Here is a 22,432-nt window from a genome sequence, read left to right as displayed (position 1 = left end):
TTTATTCCATTTTGAATCCATATCCCCAACTGGATACTAAGCATTTTTAAGTGCTGGGGAAAAAGTGGTTTTACTCAGGCTGCTCTCTATGTTAATGAATCCTTGAGTCAAAATTTTATGGCTGACAACAAACATTTCCTGGGTGTTTGTATGGAATACAAAATAGAAGGGAACTAAACATTTTTGAGAGCCTACTATGTATTGAGTGCTGGTCTAACACTTTCAGTTTTGAGCCTTATGACTCCATGAGTTAGGCTTTATTACCCCAATTTTTCAAATGAGGAAACTGGTTTAGAGAGGTAGAGGTAATTAACTAAATTTGCATAACTAATGCTTTTCAGAACTGAGAGTCGAACTTTAGGTCTCTCTTGTGCTCAAACTCGCTGATCTTACTACAGAACCATACTGTCTTCTTTAAGGAAGTTATAATTTAAATAAGTTAAGCAACTTATTCTACCTCTAGGTACCTCAGTTTCCTCCTTTGGAACATGCTGGTAATGATAAGTCATAAGATTGGGAAGAAGAAATGGGGAAACGTTCCAGAGTTACTAACATAATGAAAATGCACCTGGAATATTCAGAAAGATAAGAATAAAGCCATATGACAGAGAGGAGTGTTTAAGCAGAGATGCATTAGTTCACATGCTTCAAGGTGAAGGGGGCCACGATTTTTACAGTCTTAAATTTCATATTTTTTTCAGTCTTAAATTTCAGAATTCTGATCTTAACGTGCGCAATGATGAAATCCTATTAGTTATTAGGTATAAAATGGCAAACAGATGTAAAACCTAAACTTAATCTAGATAGTGTACTTTAACAGGATTATTTTTTCAAGGATGTGCTGTTATTACTGGAGGGTTATTGCCCAAAACATGTACTCAAGTTTGGTGACCTGAATGCTGGAGTTCTAGTTCTGCCACTAAATGAGAAAGAACTGGAATACCTCATCAGCTCTTACTCTCATGATTTATAAAAGGATGCTATTAAAATAGATTTTTAAAAAAGATTTTATTTACTTATTCATGAGAGACACACAGAGAGAGGCAGAGACATAGGCAGAGGGAGAAGCAGGCTTCCTTTGGGGAGCCCAATGCGTGATTGGATTATAGGACCCTGGAATCATGACTTGAGCCAAAGGCAGATGCTCAACCACTGAACCACCCAGGTGCCCTTAAAATAAATTTTTTTCTTCACTTTGTTACTCTAAGAATGGAATATAATAAAGCATTTAAGATCATGGACCTTTAGGGGAAAAATAATAGGCCTAGAGTCTTTATTCTTCTGTGTTTTAGGTCTCTTACCTTAGGGTTTGGAAACAATCACTTTATGCCTCAGTTTCAATGATTGCAGAATGGGGATAATAATATATTCCTCACAGTGTTGTTGAAAGGATTAACAATAAGGTGATATTCTAAATGTATATAATGCAAGGCTTGGCATCTAGGTTCATAAAATTAGATGCAGCTATGGTGAATAATGCTTTCTTAGGCAAGCCACAAAGAAGGGATCCAAGTGTGGTATCACTTCTTTGTAAGAACGACAAATAAATAAGCTGTTTTCAGCCTTCTACCCCCTAGAATAAAAGGTTGAGATGCCATAGATTACAAGGGTGTGTGGCAAACAATATTTTTATATTCTTCTTGGATTTCTTCCTCCTCTCAGTTCCCTGGCACATGAACTCATACCTTTTGGGGTCTGTTTGCATTTTTACTATTAAGAACATAAGCTGACTTAGGGCATGCAATGAAGAGTGCTGAAGGAGAAAGGAAGTGGTGGGGACCCCTTTCAACAGCATCACATCTAGGGAAGAGGCACATGCTGCATGTCAGCCAGCCCACCCTGGGAGAGGAAAAGATTACTAATGGAGTAGTAATGTTAAAAAGAATAAAAAGTGAGTCCTTTTTTTTTTTTTCTTGGAACCATTAAAACTTTTCAAAAATACACAAAACCAACTTGAAGCTCAATTAAGGGCTGCTAAAAGGGAGGAGAGTTTGCTGTATCTCCAGCATCTGGACTAGAGCTAGTGTATGTAATGCATATCTGTCACTGACAGCTTTCTGGGCTATTTTTAATTCAGTCTAATTAGTCATGTCTTCTCCTGCAAGTACAGGAATCACTCAGAATGTGGGTAACAATTGTGAAACTACCTTTGGAGAACTCCTTTGCATATTATTTTGGAAGACAACCATAAAGTCCTATAAATGATAGCCTCCATAAATGTCAGCCCAGATAATTCAGCTGATGTCAACAAGCAGAGGTTGGATGGGCTGTCACAGATATTGGGCTGAATACAGCACATGACATCAAAATCATGGCTTTGTAAACATTTCCTTCTTTGCATGCAGATTTAATTATCTCGTACCCCAGAGAAGAGAAAAACTGGGGCCAACATAATTTCAAAGGAAAGAAAAATGTGTTCCTATTTTTATAGCCTTGTAAAAGCAAGGAAATGTCTGAAGAGAAGGAAAAAAAAATAGTCTTGAAGAAGAATGCAATATGCCCCAACCCAAACTTATTCAAGATGTCATTCCTGGATAGAATTCTACGCTCTCAGCATTAGACAGGCTGCTTAAGCAAAGGCAGGTTCTACATAGACTGTCATCTGAACATGATATTGATGGATCGTTTTTACAAACAGGCTGGACTGCAATGAAAAGCCTTGTGAACGTGCTAAGACCATTTTAACAGGTCACTGGAGACCAAAGTGCCTGGAGGAGAGAATCTATGCCAAATCTTATGAACAGTTCATAATATATGAATAATGAAGCACTTCATGAAAAAAAAAAACATATATAAAAATGAAGATATTCCCAAAGACATTTCTTGTGTCACTGATACTTTTGAGAACCCTTCTAGCTGCAATGTGATTAGGTGTTTCAGGATCTGCAATATGTTTTCTTCATGACACTCTGATCCACAGTTCTTTTGTTTTGTTTTGTTTAATTTCACCTTTTGTTTTTCAAATCACATAGAACACATTTCTATTGTATTAAAGCAGGTAGAAATCTTGTCTGAAATAAGTATGAGACTATAATGAATCATTTCAAAGTAGAAATATGCCATGCACATGTAACTGGAACTGTTGGGGACTTTCAAAGGCAAAAGTGGAAGAAGGAACATTGACTGAAAAAAATCAGCCGCCTTCCAAATGGGGCAACATGTAACCAAACACAACCAAATTTCACCATTAACACGTGACTCAGACCAAAAGGCCTCAAGGCATGTCCTGCCCACTCATTAGTCTAAGTCTAATTTTTCTCTTTATTTATTTCCAAATCTTTGATTTTAAACCTGATTCTATGAAAATGTATTATCATAATTTATAACCTAGCTTACTAATGAATCTTAAATTAAGTTTTAGAAAGGATTTTGTCATTATGCATGCCTAGCTCATGACTTATAAGTTCCAAAGAAGTTAACTAAAATTGGATTTATTTAAGTTGCTAGTGACCACATAAGATGGCTCTTTTTAGAACACATTCAAATAACATAAAGAACAGGGTAGCATTATTATTCAAATATACTGTGCAACTATTGTTGCTGACATTTGCTTTTAGAGGATCATAGAAGGAAAAAGAGGACGAAGTTCAAGTGTTTATCTTGCCCTCCCCCCCCCCTTTTTTTTTTGGCATTTAAGCCTTTTGTTGATTTAAAAAATAAGACAAAACCTCCATGGACCTTCTTGGGAAGCCCTATTTGAATATGTAATACCTATGCCTTTGGTTATATGTTCACCAAAGATTAAAAATTGCTGTTTGCCATTCTTAAAAGTAGCTCTCTGCACGATGAAGACTTAATTTTATCTATTTATAGACAACTTTAGAGTTGCCAAGTCATATTCTTATACATCTAACTTGAAACTCAAAAAATTCTTATGAGATAGGGCAGATGAACCCTCAGGGGAAAGAGCAGACTTAAAATTTAAATTATATTTCCATCATTGATGCCATAGACTGTGCTTAAGGTATTTCTTGAATAAATGGCTGAATTATCTCCCTTTAAACAATAAGAAAAACAGGGCTCAGTGAGATTTGGTGACACTCCCAAGGTCTATTGTTGAAAAACTATAATCAAGGCTAGTTTTGAGGGCTTCTGACTATGACTTGTAAGTTCTGTGCTCTGGCCAATTTATTAAGTCTCCCCGCATACTCTGCATACTATCTCACAATATTCATTCCCAAACTTAAAAAAAAAGACTGAGAAGTGGAATAAAGATGGACAAAAATGATTTGCTTATTTATTTTGAAGTCTTAACACTGAATTGCATTTTAAGGGCAAAAAAATAATTAAAATGGATAAAAATAAGAAATACTGATCATATTTTCAGAAGATTTGTTCTTCAAAGGAGATGTGGCTGAAGAATAGTGATTATACCTTAAGTATTCTACTTAAACTCTCTACTGGCTGATAATAACAATGGTTTCTATTTGAGATTTTTATTTTTCTCAGCATGTTCACATTCATTAGTTCCTAAATCCATAGAGCAATGGCATGTTTCCCATTTTACAGATCAGGAAATGGGGAGTAAGCAGTTAAATGACTGTCCCAAGGTGATATAACTTGATCTCAGGTGGTCTGCCTCCATGGAACATTATCTCCAACAATGGACACTCTCACCCCTTGTAACTTCTATTTTGAATGGTGACTCCTTTAAGCTTTGTTGCATTTGTCTAACTATAATTCTCTAACCACTGGGAATTTTGTGATGAAAAGACATTTGCCAAAGAACATAGGAGAGTATGACCGTATGAAACTGAACAGTGTTGATTTGTATGTTGTACTATTTGGTGGAATTGAGTAAGTGCTGGAGTGGGTGCCCAGTCCAAAGAGGGATGAGTAGATGGAGCCACCAAAAGGTCTTCTAATTAAAATATTTCTACCTCTTCTCATATAAATATTTGAACAATTAGAAATTAATTTGGATTAGCAAACTCCTCTTTTTAAAAAGCAAATATCCTGGGGAGATCAAATCTGTAAGTCATAGTGACAATTATTTTAATAATCACATGAATATCAAGCTGAAAAGAAGTAATTTAGGAAACGGGCCCTTTGCTGGGCAGGGAAGAAAAGATAATTTGAGAGCAAGGAGGATATAAAGCCCTGGTAGGAAGGCAAGAACTCTGTTCAGCTAGGAAACATTAAGAGGGTACTGAATATTTAGAAAGTAGAGGGCTGAGCAGTAGGTGAAGACGGAGTTGCGTTCTAGAGGCAAGTTATGTTCCTGAGCCTGAATAGCAGCCAACGTATTACTGAAAATTATCTTGAGCACATGGCTGTTAATTCAGGTAACTGAATTCCAAATAATTTTTAAGGTTACAAACGTAAACCCCGCTAAGTGAACTCCATCTCTGCAGTCCATTCTAGCTTAATCTCCTATAAGCCACTGACTCATGGAAACCAGTGTTATCCTGATCAGTCACTGCTATGCAAACTCACAACACTCACACACACACACACACACACACACACACACACACACACACACACAAAGATGAGAAGAGCTAAATTCCTGACACGCTTTCTAATGAAGATTTTTAAGGATCACCCTTTCTCTTAAGATCCTTTCTTTCCTGTTTTTCTCAACTTCTCTTCTCATTCATTCGTTCAACTAATATTTTTTACACTCAAATTATATGCAAAGCATTGGGAGTTGAGTCTTCCTTCCAGGTATGATTTCTGCAAGTTATCAACTTCATTGTTTCTGAGGGTTTGCTAAAGTTCTTGCTAAATCCAAATTCTATCTACCGGAACAATCCTACAGAGGCTGATCTAAAATTTAGCCTTTGAATTTTAGCCATCAAGCCATCACAGTGTTTTAGGGAAATCTGTAGCTATTTTTCTCAAAGGTTATGCTTGTGATGAAGGCATTTGTGTAGTTAGTCAGCAGTAGTTCACTCATCCTTTTAACAAAAATAACTTAGGTCTTTTTTTTAAAGATTATTTATTTATTTATTCATGAGAGACACAGAGCGAGAGAGGCACAGACACAGGCAGAGGGAGAAACAGGCTCCATTCAGGGAGCCCGACGTGGGACTGGATCCTGGGTCTCCAGGATCGCACCCTGGACTGACCGTAGCGCTAAACCGCTGAGCCACCCAGGCTGCCCGACTTAGGTCTTTTAAAGTTGAATTATCCAGGGGCACCTGGGTGGCTCAGTGGTTGAGTGTCTGCCTTTGGCTCAGGTTGTGATCCCAGGGTCCTGGGATCGAGATCCACATCGGGCTCACAGTAGGGAGCCTGTTTCTCCCTCTGCCTATGTCTCTGCCTCCCTTTCCTTGTCTCTCATGAATGAATAAAATCTAAAAGTAAATAAAAAAATAAAGTTGAATTATCCAAATGTTTAGCTATTGTTAATTCTCATCTTTCAAATTAATTAAGTATATTTTTATCTCTTTATCTAACCTTTGGGGTTCTTTTTTTAGTATTTATATAGAAATACAAGCTCTGCATAATGACCTGGTTGAGAAGACCAACAGCATGATCTTACTGATTTTCCATTTTTTCTTAATAGTCCAGTTCTTGATAGAAGAATAAAAGAGGATCCTCTTTACCCTTAGCATGCTCAGTTTCAGGCCAGTTCATATTTGAAAGATTTTTCACTGTGCTTGCTTCAAAATACTTTAATATCATAACCACTTTGTGGTGTGGTTACCTGTTTGATTTAGAAAGTTATCAGCATATGTCTAAACACTGCTTAGACACATCATTAAGACTTAGCCTCCCAAGCCAAATATATGCAAGAGGGAATGAAACAAAAAAGGAATTGTTTTGTCACTATTAATGTTAGTGAAGAAAGAAGAAGAAATGGTGATGATTTCCTGGTTTAGGGCAACAATGGGGATAGAGCGTATGAACGAATGAGGGAGGCCAGGAGTCCACTGCACATCTGCCACTCTGAACAATTTCACGTAATAGGCCTTAAATTTAAAAGAAAATAAAAACTTCTGAGGTGACTAATGTGGTCATAATGAACAATTAGAGGAGGGTAACAAGCTGAGGAGCACATTTTTATTCAACTAGCACACATCAGTCATTAGGGCTTTCAGGAGATAAGAGAAACTATTGACAGGCTTGAGGAGAGCAGCTGAAATTACACAGTCACTCCACACTCTTTATACATTTGTCACTAGTGGATGTAAATATTTATGGCTCAGATAACAAACGACTTACCTTATTTGGTGATGTGAGGCACTGGTGCAGTTCTAAGGTCACCAGAATGGTGTTAGGTTTCTGCTGAGATCTGGGCTGGATTAAGGCAGGGGAGTTGTAGCAGCTGCAAATGAAAATGTGTCATAACCCATTCCACCCCCATAATCCTCCTGTTCTCACACATGCCCCCAAACCAACCTCCCACCCTTCCCCCAACCAACAGAAAAAAATTAAGAAAATCTGTGCCTTGAGTTGTAAGGAAAAAGGTCTTTCCAATAACTGGAATTTAGGAAAATGTGGAGTACAGAGGGGGAGCTAAACTAAGCGTGTTCAGAGTGCATACAATTAAAACACACCAACCTCATCTGTTGAACAGTATGGTGCTCTGGCAATTCCTAAGCAAAAACTTAATAATATTTATAGTTCAGCTAAATAAGGAATTAATAAGGAGAAAAGTCAGTTGTCCTGGATGAGATCAACTTGGTCTGTTCTCCCAGATGTGGATCCTAGGATTAGGCAGTGTAGACTCACCTATGGTCCCCATGGGTGCAGGAGGACTCTGTGAAGGAGTTCAGTCCGGGGGGCCTGTGAAGAGCAATTCTTTACCTACTTTTCTACACTTAACATTTCATGCCACTAGTCAGGGAGACAGGTTTTTCTTCTAAAGAGTGTTTCTGCAGAGCCATTCTTCAACTGGGATCCTTGGCAACAACTACTGCACAAGTATAAGAATGTTCAGAAAAGTGTATTTAAAGCGAATGGTTCTTTCTTATTTGTATAAATTGTATATATTTGAATTGCACAACATGATATAGATCACTTAGAAAGCTCACAGATCCTTTGTAATATTTGTACCTGATGGTGTTTTACTTGCAAAGTATTAAGCCCGCTCTGATCTTAAGTTGTAAAGAAAATATCTCATTAAATTTTTTTTTAAATAAAATGAATGGTCTTTTAATGGTAGAACTTACATCAGATAGGCTAGAAATATGGAATATTACAGACTCTTCCTTCTTAGATTATGGGTCTTGAAACTTCTTTCCCTAAAACCATTAAAACTTTGAGTGGATTTTGAACCATGAAGTTTACATTGTGCATTTGTACACTATACATATGTACACTGCTGCTACAACACTTACAGCTGCCCCGAGTCTCTCTTGACTAGAAATTTTCCCAACTGACACCTCCCACATTAAAAAACAAAGAACTAAGCCAAAAAACGAGTCCATAGCCATAAACTGATATATTCTATGACTGAGGCACTTTGCCACCACTACTTGGGAGAAAAATGCCTAGAGAGCCTTATTTTATAAAGAAGAAAATGTATGTAGAAATTAATATTAATTGCAAGGTGAAAATAATGATATAGTTTAATTAGTAAATTTTTATTTATTTATTTTAAGATTTTATTATTTATTTATTCATGAGAGACACACACAGAGAGGCAGAGACAGAGGCAGAGAGAGTAGCAGGCTCCATGCAGGAAGCCTGATGCAGGACTCGATGCCAGGACTCCAGAATCATGTCCTGAGCTGAAGGCAGACGCTCAATCACTGAGCCACCCAGGCATCCCTACTTAGTGAATTTTTAGATGTAACTAGAGACTTACTCTTATGCGCATTTTTTGTTTGTTTGTTTGTTTGTTTGTTTGTTTTTTCAACACAGCCATTATCATGACAGAAAGGGAATTTGTGGTAGTCTCTGTGATGCTGTCTCCAGATCTCCTTCAAGGCAGTACTTGCTGCCTTCAAAGAAAACTTGTCCCAGTCGCTAGTACTGTCACTGGCCGGCCAGCTCGAGTTGCAGCACCTTCAGGGATGGCTTCAGCTGCAGACAACTTCTTGCTCAAGGCCATGGTCATGACCTTATGGAAGCAGCTCACACCAACTCACTGATGGGTGTTGTAAATAAACGCCAGGTCATTTTAGTCTACCTGGTGCAGAACAACATTAACAGGTTGCTTTGCTCCAGAGTTTCTCTGTGGGGTTGGTCACTGATAAAAGTTGCCATCAGGCCAAGATTACAACTCAACTACTGCTTTTGCTACATCTTGCTGTCTTCTCCCTTCTATAAAGTTTAATTAACCTCAGTTTCCTTCTCATAGAACTCAACCTATGACCTGTGCTAAGATCTTTGTTAGGATTTTGACTCTAACTTTAGAGAAGAAAGGGAATTCTGCTGATTTGGAATCTCAGAGGAGACAATCATTTGCTAGGAGAATTCCTTAATCAATGAGATAGGCAATGGATGACGGTCTCTCTAAATCAAGAACAGACCATTTAGGATTAAGGATGCTGCGGGAAAATTCCTAACCTCAATCTCTTCTTTTCTCAATCTCAGTACTTGTTGAGCTTCTAGGATTAAGAAAAATGTGGGACCTATCTAGATATATTAACTAAACCAAATAAGATTTGGTAAGGATGGTAATTTTTGTATATGTGCTGTCGAAGAGAGCACTGGATGGTAGTTTTTGTAAGAATTAATGTACACACACACTGATTTTGCTTGGCCATTTTGGCATGCCCAGTTCATTCACCCTTGCCTTTTGATATGCTCTGCATTTCTTTATCTGAAGTTCTACAATCAACCCTGGTCCCCAAAATGGATAATTTAAGAGACTCTAAATCACTGGTGAAACATGATCAGCTTTACGTCTGGTTCTACTCAGGTCTTGATGCCCTAATTTCTTGATGATTCAGCTTTTGAGTTGTTTTCTTGAGAATAAATCCCAATTGTGTAGCCACAAAAAAATAAAGCAAAACAAAACAAAATGAAAAAACCCCAACACAATCCAGGAGTAAATGTTCTACTACTAAATTCTAATCTTTGGTTATGAAATCCTATTCCCTTTTTTGTACTTCCCCACTGGCAATCATCTACCTATACAATTTCCTGCAGATAGCTTTTTCTCATGACCACTTGGTGCCTTAAATCTTGAATTCAACTGGAAACTGGATAAAATATTCCTTAGAAGGCCTTAAATAATCTGCTACTTAACTTTCCCCCATACTTAAGTATCTATCTTTGCCCTGACCCTGATTCTGAGTGGCATGGATTTGGACCTCCCTTCCAATCAGTGTCATATATAACAAAGCCTTCCTTCAAAATAGAAACTATGAAAGTCATCTTGGTGCCCATGGATAGAAAAGAAATTGATAGTAAATCGAGTCTGGAATAAGAAAATGGTCCTGATATTTTGATGAGAAACTGGTCCCCTCAATCAGAGTATACAACATAGTTATGGCATGGCTCTGACCATTAAAAGGTTGTATTAACATGTCTCTTCAAAATGTTTCCATTTCTTCACAGTTATAACCAAAACTTCCCAACCATGGGGACAACTATCCTTGCAACAGATTACCTAATGGATGAAGATCTTTTTTCATCCTTGTTGGGAAAGGCAGTCTTGTGTCTTTTGGCTCCCACTCAGCCACAGAAGAATGGATCTTGGGCCTGAAATACTTCCTTACAAAGTGAAAAAGAGCCTACATAGCCTATGCCAGATTTATCAACTTGTGTGGGAATATCTTTTGCTGTTTCATGTTCAATATGTCCCCTTTTGTTCTGCTTAAGCATGTGGTTCTTATGACACCTGGCTGATCCCACTGCTATACCTATCCTCTATGTGGAGAAAATGGGGTCCTTCTACTGCAATACAAGAGGGATACATGAGTTATCCTGGGTGGGCTGCTGGGAGAAACCCACTAGCCAAGGGGAATCAATTCCCACTATGAAAACTGATCTTGCTGTCTCTTCTCTATGTGAGCAAAACTTTGTCCCATCCAGTGTTTGATTGATTTGTGTTCTCCTTGGCAATGCCAATATCAAGATGCAGTGGCCAGAACATCTAGTGTCCTTTTCTGAGACTGGTAACTGCTATATGGTTCTTTGCTCAGTGATCCTCCACTAGATCTTTCATACTGAGTCATTCTTATAAAAGGAAATTCTCTCACAGTTATAAATTAGATACAAATTTAGAGGGTTCTAAAACTACTTACCTATGAAATTCACAGAAAAGATAGATTCTTTCATTCTGTCATACAAAATAAATTCCTTATGAAACTTTGAAAAAACTAAATCAGATTGAAAGACTGATTTAATTATATATTAAAATATGTAATTTTAATATATGTGTTTGTATATGTATGTGTATATACATATATATACACATATACAGATAAAATTGGATATATACCTGAAGCCCTATTTACAATTAAGTCTAAGTAATTTTTGTAAATTTAATTTTATTTAAAAACTTAATTAACATATAGTATATTATTAGTTTCAGAGGTAGAGTTCAGTGATTCATCAGTCTTATATAATACCTGGTGTTCATTACATCACATGCCCTCCTTAATGCCTACCACTCAGTTACCCCTATCTCCCCATCCACCTCATCTCCATCAACCCTCAGTTTGTTTCCTATGGTTTAAGGGTCTCTTATGGTTTGTCTCCCTCTCTGATTTTATCTTGTTTTATTTTCCCTCTTCCTCTATGCTCCTCTGTTTAGTTTCTTAAATTTCATATATGAGTGAAATCATATGATAATTGTCTTTGACTTATTTCGCTTAGCATAGTACTCTCTAGTTCCAACCACATCATTGCAAATGGTAAGATTGCATCTTTTGATGGCTGAGTAATATTCCATTATATCTACATTGTGTGTACACACACACACACACACACACACACACATATATATATATGTGTATATATATATATATATATATATATATATATATATATATGACATTGACACTACATTGACACTACAATGATGCTCCTTCTGACCACTACCTTTGTATCTTTGGGGTAAATACCCAGTAGTGCAATTGCTTGGTCATAGGGCAGCTCTATTTTCAACTTTTTGAGGAACATTCATACTGTCCTCCAGAGTGGCTGCAGCAGCTTGCATTCTCACCAGCAGTGTAAAAGGGTTCCCCTTTCTCCACAACCTTGCCAACATTTGTTAATTCCTGACTTGTTAATGTTAGCCATTCTGCCTGGTGTGAGGTGGTATCTTATTATGGTTTTGATTGTCTTTCCCTGAAGTCTATATAATTTCATATTAAAACTAAAATATTCCAGCCATCAACTGTCCCCATGGCAGCATTAGTTCTTATCAGCTGGCAGACATTTAGTCATATTTCTCTTTACAAGAAAAATTAAGCAAAGAGATTTTAGATTTCTTTACTTCCACAGGGCAGACCAGGTGATAGTATCAGTCAAATAAGATCACTGCCCAAGGGTCCAGAATCTTGCATTCCTGTCCCTGAATGGTCTGATTATATTAGTAGAATAAAATCTCCATTTCTACCCATAAATAATTCCTAAGGAAAAAAAAGAACAATGACTTGACAAGATAAAAAGGGTTGTGAGGACACCACTTTTAAACTCATTTACTGTTTTTCATAGCAAAGGCCTCTACTCTTCCCTTCTCATCCCAACCACTGCCCCCATTATGGATTTGATGAAGCACAGAGGAGAAACGGATTTGAGTTCAATTGGCTTATCCTGGTTGAAAATAATCTGGGGGAAAAAGAGGTCAAGAATATAGCAAAGTTCTCTTCATTAAGAAGATGCAACGAGTAGAACATAAACACTCTGTGATTGCTAAAAACATGAAATAATATTCACACTGATAAGAATTTAGCATAAAAAAAGAGTTTCATTAGATAGAAATAAGAAAGTTCAGTGACCTTTGTCGCATCTAAGGATTTCCCCAGAATTTAGCAAAAAGAAGCAAAAATATATACATTAAGAGAATGTTTTCAAGATATTTTTCTAAAATGATTATGACAATTATAGACACAATCAGGCAGGAAAGGCCGCAGATCTTGCCACCAAGGCAAGACTCATCCCATTGTTCAACTCTGTGCCCAGTCTCCAAAATTTCCTTTCATTTCTTAAAAATTATGGTATGCTCCTTTCTTGCTTATATCCATCAAACTTAATTTTTAGAGCTTTGGTATCCTGTTGCTGTACTTGACTAAATGGAGTCTTAACCCCTTTTATCTTTTTGGAATTATATCATCTGGCCAGACAATTCTCTTTCTGCCTGGAGTCTTACTGGCTGGCTCATCCCTTATATTTTTGTCATTAACCTTTTAATATCATCAATATTGGCAGAAGAATGTGCTTATAACAGAGTGACTACATTTAAAAATATAAAATATATTTTCTCTCAAGTTCAAATTTTACGATTCTGGGAAAGAACACAAGCTATCAGGGAGCATTGGGCTTACTGGCTTGAGCTAAAAGTCAAATATACTGGCTTCCTTCACACAGAGGCAATGACTCCAGAGAATGAGTAGAAGAAAGGGAGGAGAGGTCTTCCTAAAACACACTCCCAGTTGGAGAACATTTTTTTTTCTTTCTTTTTTTTTTTTTTTTTGATACATTAAAAATCCTTAGGCATTTATTTTTGTTGTGAAATCTCTGGCAGTATAAAGATGACACAGGCATCTTGAGAATTAATATCTAAAATAAGTCTCTGTCCCCAAACTTCAATATAGTGGTTAAAAAAAATTCATCTGATTCTATAGGTCTAAGTTTGTGAACAGTTAAAAGAACAGCCTTAGCTCCTGTTCATTTTTTATTTGGAATTCTTGCAACTTTGTCGCTGAACATCTTGAATTTGTTTTGCATGTCATCAACTGCCTGAGATGAAGATTTTTTTTTTTTATCCTTTATTAACTATACAATCAAAGTCTCAAGCCCTGCATGATTCTCTAAAATTTGTGGCTTTCAGATCCGCAGTGCCCTAGTTCAAGAAGGAAATTGCTTTCAGGCAGTATTATTCAAAGAGTCTTGTTTCCATTTTATCTTTTATTTAACGCTGCTGTGTCATCTAGGGCCTCTTCAGGAGGACTCCAATTATTTGATAGGCAGCAGCCAGTGACATTTTTCTCTCTTGTTTTCTCATCTGATAGGCACAAGTTAAAAATTATTTTCTTTAAAAAATTAGGCACCTGCTTAATGGTTGGGGTAGTAGACGAAAGGGCCACAAAGACTTCACTGTGAAGCAAATTAAAAAAAAAAAGTGTGTGTGGAAGGATTCTTGCTAGAATGAATTCTGTAGAATTACCTGAAGGATGCCCATAGCCGTGGCTTAAATAGCCTACATTATCTCTTTTTTGATCTCCTGATGACTGATATGATGATAGCAATCTGATACTCTTAGTGTTTGAATAAGGACCCTAGATTAATTCTTGGCAGGAAAGTAAAATTAAGCCGTGGGGTGTTCTTTTTCTCACATGGCTGGGGTTCTTATTGCCCTGGATCAATCAAACTCAGCCACTGGTTATAAAGGCAAACCCAAAAGTTACTTTGAAAAGTTATAAGACGAGCATTCTATAAGAAGGGATACTCTCACATAAAATGTTGGAGTATGTTTGTCTTTTTTGCCCATCTCTTTCCAGGTCTAATCCTTAGTGATGATAACATTTTTTAAGTCCTTACTATGGAGCTGATTGCTCCACTTTATAGAGATCAATTATTCCTCATGAAGAGGGCACTATCATTTGTACCTTACAGATAAAGAAATTAAGGTATGAGAAGTAAAGTCACTTGTACAAGGTTATATGTAGTCATTGGTGAATCCAGGGTTAGCACCCACAAAGCCAAGACTACAAAAGCTATCTTCAGGAACTCTGCATTTTATGCTTACCCTCATCTCTTCATCTAAGCATCTAAGAATATTTCTGTTTTTGTGAAATACATGATCATAGTAGAAAATATTAACATTAGGAAATAAAATGAATTCCTTGCATAATTCCTACATTCAAGGATTATTCTCTTAATATACTTATTCTTTTCCAGAATTTGCATTTTTAAAAATATTTTATTTATTTATTCATGAGAGATACAGAGAGAAAGGCAGAGTCATAGGCAGAGGGAGAAGCCCACTCCCTGTGGGGAGACCGATGTGAGACTCGATGCTAGGACCTTGTGATCAGGCCCTAAGCCAAAGGCAGACACTCAGCCACTGAGCCACCCAGGCGCCCCCAGAATTTGCATTTTTTTTCTTTCACTCATTCTTACTCATTTAATATCCTACTTTTAAATTTAATATTATATCATGAGACTTTTATGCCGTTAAATATAATATTCTCCAAAAGACCACTCTTAATGGTAACACAATATTCCATTAAATAGCTGCATTTGACATATATTTTATGTTAAGAACTAAGATATTTTCCTTTCAGGAAGCACTTGTCTCTTACTCTCTTTCCTTTCCCATGGATTCCAGGTGTGAGCACATAATTCAGTTCTGGATAGTCAAAGTATCAAATACTTTAGTCACTTTTTTTTTTCTTTTTTTGAGATGGGCATATAACCCTAAAAGTTTCAATGTGAACTCTCAAACAAATGTTCTGGACCTACTGTAAAGAGACACTCTGTCAGTGTTCTAGGTTGATAAGCCTATGGCTCCTGCGAGAGACAAGACTGGAGTGATCACTAATGAGAAGTGAGAAGCTGATTGCAGCACTGAGAGCCAGATTCCTCATTCTACTGCTTGATATCAAGATTGAGCCTTCCTGATGGTTGTTAACCCTGAACCTTTAACATATGTGAGACAACAGAATTCTTTTTCTTGCATAAACAGCAAGGGCAAACCCAACGAAGTAGGAACACGTTTGGATGGCTGAGGAATAGCAGAGAGGCCAATGTGGCTTATGAAGCAGAAGAAAGTCAGTGGATGAGGAAAGGGAGATATAGCATGGGGCCAAAACACACAGTGTTAGCAGACTTTCTAAGGAATTTGGCTTTTACCCCAACTGAGAGGGAAATCAGTCACTGGAGGGTTCAGTACACAGAAATGTTTAAAAAGATGACTGATAATTTTGTTGGAAATATTCTGGAGATGCAATGTAGAGAGTTGAGTAGAAAGCTATTGCAATAATCAGGGGAAGTTGATGACACATTTAAGTAGGGTTTTTGCCTGGTTACAGTGTTGTCCTTGTTGGGCTTCACCCTAGAGGTTTCCTGGGTACAGACACAAGTGGGGAAGGCTGAGGCTGGGCATATGCCCTGTATACTGAGTCTCAAGGTGGAACCCTGGGCACCTGGGAGGATCTGTACTCATTCTTTGAATATCCCTATGCCCAAGAAAATATGACATTAAAAGACAAAAAGCCTTATGACAGGTTGAGAAAGACACCTTGAATTAGAGAAAAAGAAATCTTTCTCCTGCTTTGTGAACCAAGGGCCTTATAATTTCCTCTGGTATATTGGTCCCACAAATCATGTGGTCAAACCTGTTTAGAAAGTTTATTTCAATAGTTTAAGGAACGGGTGGATAGTTAAGATATGAAATGGGCAACGATAAACCACTCTCACATAAAGAAGGATTTTGAAAAGAGACTAGAATCAATATATACTTTCCTCGTTCCTTTGTTTGGGGAGGATGAATTATCTGAACATCTTTGAATGTCAATGGGCAGGAGTCAGTGGAGAGGAATATAATAAGAATGGGAAGTAATAAATGATGGAGCAAAGCACCAGGGAGGCAAGAGAAGATGGAAGGGTCTTGCCATGTCGGGCTCCTTCAGGCATAATCGTGAGCATATTTAACACTGAAATAACCAGTGACTAGGTTGGCTGAACATCTTTCATCAGAAAGTGCTGAGCATTCCTGTGGGGAGCTTGACAGCTGGGAACCGGGGAAGAGGAGGAGAAAAATATCATTAGAAATTGGATGCTAGGGTTTGAAAAAGAATGTAAAGGTAGACACATATTGAAGACCAAATTGGGTGAATACAAAAATTCCTTTGTGGTGTGAATATCTTTAGTCATCTAAAAAGGCAAGATCATCTTAAAAGGAAAAGAACAAAGGAAGTGAACAGGGGCTTAAAAAAAAAGAAGACACATTTGCGAGAGATGATTCAGAGTACTTCCAGTTGGTGGGAAGCCTCCATGTGCAGTCAGATTGTGGAGACCAGGTCTTTGCACATAGCAGATAGTTGGCAAACATTTGTTGAGCAATCCCACATCAGGCTGGCCCCATTCTGGATCCCTATTGAACAGTTCCCTGTGGCTGCCATCGTCTAGCATGACTGGAGTCAGCTCTCAGTTGTCAGCTGGTGTGACTAGAAGTTGTAAGATCCTGCCCATTTCCATAGGTTTAAATTCCATGATTCCCATCTTTACAATCTCTCCTCCAGCTACTGTGTACCATTCAGTGTTCCTCAGAAGCACAGGGTGCTTTTATCATGCCGCTTCCTTCCTGTGCCCATAATTGCTCCCTGGCTTGCAGAACTCCCATGGGGCTCAAAGTGTAAATCCAGCTTCTGGGAAACCTTCTTTTGACATCTTCCTGCACAGACGCATTGCCACACTGTTTTGTATATATCCTCATAATCAGCACTTATGCATAATATTTTAATTTAAACTTGGTATTTTTCTCACTATAGTGAGAGTTCCTCAAGAGTGGAAATGCATTACTGTACTCCTAGTATATTACACAAGCCATAAGGTGGTTGCTCAATAATTGTTCGTAGACTGATTAATTGGCTAAATGAATGATTGGCCAACTAATCATTGATATGAAGGAGGATGAAATTTAAAATGCAAAATGGTGGGAGGAAGCATAATGACAGGATCAGCAGCTGACATTTCTTACTTATTGCCCCCAGTATCCATTTCTCTCTCTCTCTCTCTTTTTTTTTTTTTTTTTTTGATAGAAACATTAAAAAAAAAATCCAGGACATCTGCCTTCAGGTCAGGTCATAATCCCAGAGTTCTGGGATCAAGTTCTACATCGAGCTTCTGGCTCAACTGGGAGTCTGCTTCTCCTTCTCTTTCTGCCCTTCCCCTTTCTTTTGCTCTGTCTCTCTCAAATAAACAAATAAAATCTTAAAAAAATATATATATATCCATTCTTTCAATCCAAAATATATCCATTCTTTCCTATGACCTCTGTATTTACCCATTCTATTCCAAACTTTATCGGATGTTAAAGAGAAAACCTGAGTCCAGCCTGCTGCTGATGGCCATCTTGAAAATAATTCTGGGGAAGTAGAGCAGAAAGGATCTGGTCACACTGTTATAGAGTAGCCTCTCTGCAGCCAGCATTTCCCCTGAACTTTTTTGAGCACATAAATCAATTCTTAATTGCGTAAGCTATTTTGTGTGGGGTATTCTATTATCTACCCGAATTAGAGTCATGGTGGTCATTTCCATTGTGTTTGGAGCCATGGGGAATTGTACGTATGTGGATGGGGGTCAACATGTTTGCGAGTGGAAACAAGTCCTGGAGAGCAGTAGAATGCGATGATCATGAGTGCAATTGACCCTTCTGCAGCTGGATTCTCAGTGTTCGACAGCTTGGGTTAAGCCTTCTCTGGCTGGTGTTGACAAGGATTTTGAGTCCTGCTCTTTCCTGTTCTCTGACCCAATCCACTGGCACATTCAGGGCCTTCATTACCTTTGTGTTCTATGTACTGTCCTCACTTCTTTTAAGACTGAGAACCGTAGGCAGGTGTGTGTATACTTGTGTGCATGCATACATGTTTAGCATTGACCCACTGCAATTAAAGATCTTTTATTATACATCTCTTAATGAATAAAAAATTCAGAATACGCATTCGCTCCAAAAATAAAAGCATCTCACGGCTCCTAATAAAGTTCAAGTGAGTAAGACTGATTCACCCAGTTTCCAAATGTTCAGTTGAACTTCTCTGGACAAAGACTAGAGCACATGCATCCCTGACTGGTCATTTGTTGCTGAGTTGAGCACCTTTCCAAGTCGCTGTGTCTTGTATTTATTACCATATCACAGCCTCCAGGCTGCCCTCCCACCTGTTTGAGCTCTGTTAACAATGACTCCTGTTCCTGCTGAAACAAAGCCAAGGAAGGGTAAGTGAGCTCCTCCCTTTCAGTGTCTTTCACTTATTATTAACAGCTCAACTAACTTCTCCTGTCTTTGCCACTACCCTGAAGCTTCCTGGCACCTGTCTCACCAACAAAACCAAAAGGCACAGGCTTAAGGGTATTATTTATGACATTTCAGAAGGGAGGAAAGAGCTGAAAATGTTTTTGCTCTCTTTTTCCTGCCCCTCAAGGGAGGACATCGGTGGAACTTTGAAACAGTAAATAAACTTGAAATTGTCGTGTGTTCAAAGGCTCTCTGGCTAGTCATAGAAGCATGTTCCTTGGCACAGCCTCCAAATGTCTGCTTAGGGGAAGGTTCAACTATCTCCTCAGGCAAGTCCTGCGTAATTCCCTGCTGTGAGAGCAGTAAACCCTTCTTCTTCTCCTCCTTCAACAGAGAATATCTTCCTAGATGTAATAACCTTTGACCCAGACTGCAGCAGAACATGATTCCCTTCCAAGAAGAGGGTCCTTGGAAGTCTCCTTGCTACAGGGAATGCCTGATAGCCCTGTTCAGCATGATCGACAGCTATTTTGCCATCATACTTAATACTGTTTGTCTAAAACAGGTACCAGTTTTTTTTTCTAATAAAGAAAATTGGCATATCCTATGTTGGCAGCTTTTTAAGATTTTAGTATGAGAGGAAAATTAAGAAGAGTATTAAAAGGAACTCTGATATCCATCCTCCCCAAAATGTTATTGTAGTCGTTCTCACCCTTCCAAACACTGTCACATATCCATTATGCTGTCACGGATCAGTGTACAATTGACAGAGAATAAGATTGAGACAGTCCATCAATCTAATGTCATACCATGTAATAAAGTCTACAGAAACCCTGTAAATGCTAGTTACACCGCCAGATACAGCTCCAAAGTGCCAATTGGTGTAAAATGTTCTAAATGGCTATAAATAGGTAATATGTCCTAAGGAAAATCTGACTCTTGGAGGTATTGAAAAGAGAAAATGGCAGAAATTACAGATTATTACCAATGGAAATAAGGCCAGAGGGCACTAGCACGAGGAGATGGGTCTAGGGAGATAAATGAAAAGGAGATAACCCTATGTCAAACAATCTTTCTGATTCACTATTTATAATGGTCTATGTGCTTAAGGCCTTTTTGAGTACATGAAAAAAAATTACAATCTTCACTGAAATTGCAAAAATTTAAAAATCTTATCTGTCTAGTTCAATCTTGGCTTAGAGGAATTTCTGTACTTGATGAAAGATTGATTCACAATTATGTTATTTTATTTACTAATTTGTTGAAAGATAAAGCTAATTACATAAAAAGTATCAGAGTATTAGTCCCACATTTAACTTACTTTATGACATTTGTCATCTTAATCATTTTAAAATGGACTTATTGTGAAGTTTTTGTTTGTTCATTTGTTTGCTTTTCTTCACTTTTAGGTCTGTTTATATAGAGGCACTTTAAAAATATCTCATAAAAATTACTGCCCATATTAAAACATTATTTGACATTTCTGGGGAGACCCAGGAAGTTTCTGTTAATAGATGGGTATCTCTTCTTAGAAGGTCCAGGAGATTGTTTCAAGGGCTGCTGCTGGGATCCCTGGGTGGCTTAGCGGTTTAGTGCCTACCTTCAGCTCAGGGCATGATCCTGGAGTACCAGGATCGAATCCCACATTGGGTTCCTTGCATGAAGCCTACTTCTCCTTCTGCCTGTGTCTCTGCTTCTCTTTATGTCTGTGTCTTTCATGAATAAATAAATAAAATCTTAAAAAAAAAAGGGCTGCTGCTGATGTCACACTATAGACAGCATTAGCTTCCATAGAAGACTTTACCTGAAAACTACAAAAAGGAATCAGCACTTTAGTCCATGTGTAACTGATTTAGATGTTCACTATTAAAACATTTTAAATAAATGCTTAAGATCTGTTTAGACTAATAATTTTATAAAAGGTAGGCTACATTTTAAAGTTAGGTAATCTATCAGTCAGGGTTCTCCAAAGAAATAAAAACAATAGTATCTCTCTCTCTCTCTCTCTCTCTCTCTCAGACACACACACACACACACACACACACACACACACACATTAGTGAACTGGTTCACATGATTATGAAGACTGGAGAGTCCAAAATTGTGAGGAGGTTGGTAGGACTGAAGCTCAGGCAGGAGTTAATGCTGCAATCTTGAGGCAGAATTTCTTTTATAGGAAACCTTAGTTTTTGCTCTTCAACTGATTGGAAGATGCCCACTCACATTATTGAAGTAGTTTCCTTTACTTAAAGTCAACTGACTGTAGATATTAACCATAACTACAAAATACCTTCACTACAACATTTAGATTAGTGTTTAATTAAATAACTGGGTACTATTACGTAGCCAAATTGACGCATAAAACTAACCAACGCAGGCCGTGAGAAAAATACTATTCTTAAGTTGTGGTATTGCTATAACTGTATTGCCTTCCTTATGTAAGGACACATCCAAGACACCTCTAATTTCTGCTTTTATATCATTTCCCAGAAGGGGTCTAAATGGTTCATATGCCGAGCTGTCTCAAAATTTCTCTTCTTCAAAGACTGAAAACTCTGAGCCAGCCACTTTTTCAAAATTTTATTGTTTCATTACAAATCACAAAATAAAATGTGTTTGCTCTATTATGTTAAAAATAAAGACTTTTATGGAAAGAAATCTCTATCTTCTCTTTGATGCCTTATCTCAGTTTATAAGAACTTGATGATTAATTTTTTACTCTTGCCTATTTATATATGCACACATATGTATATAAGCTGAGACAGGGTGGAAAAGGTGTTTTCTTATTTTTTTAGTTTGTTATAAAAATAGGATTATGAAAAACAGATTATTTTTTTTTATTTTGCCTTTTCACTTAAGTTTGTAGGCATTTTCCAAGTTAATACATTTTAAATAGCTGTAGGATATCACATAGATCTATAAATTATATTATTTCCACTATTTTTCTACTAGTTGGTACGTGCTCAGGTGTTTTGGTGCTTGTTCGACCTTAAAAAAAAACAATAACAACAGTTTACATTGTCATACACACATTCTTATGTACGTATCGAGGTGAGTTTGATTTTATTATTATTTTTATAGGGCTGACTCTCCAAAGTAGAATGCTTAGACACAGATTAGAAGATTATTTTGTTGTAATTGACCAATATTGACCAATTTCTAAAATGATTTCTACTTAATCCTCAGTAAAAATATATTTAGTAGTTTTGTTTTCCTACATCCTTGAGAGATTTGAATGTTCCTGTATTTTTGTCAGTCTGAAAAATATTTTATCATGGTTTAATTTACATTTTCTTGACTTATGTTGAAGTTAAGTATACATCTACATGTTTGTTGTGTATTGGCCATTTTTGATACAGTGTTCTTAAAAGTATATGTAAAGATAAAATTCTAGTCAGAATCAAG

This window comes from Vulpes vulpes, chromosome 3 (assembly GCF_048418805.1).
Source record: "Vulpes vulpes isolate BD-2025 chromosome 3, VulVul3, whole genome shotgun sequence".
Classification (NCBI taxonomy): Eukaryota; Metazoa; Chordata; class Mammalia; order Carnivora; family Canidae; genus Vulpes; species Vulpes vulpes.
The sequence above is the reverse complement of the archived record's forward strand: the minus strand, read 5'-3'. Positions refer to the sequence as shown.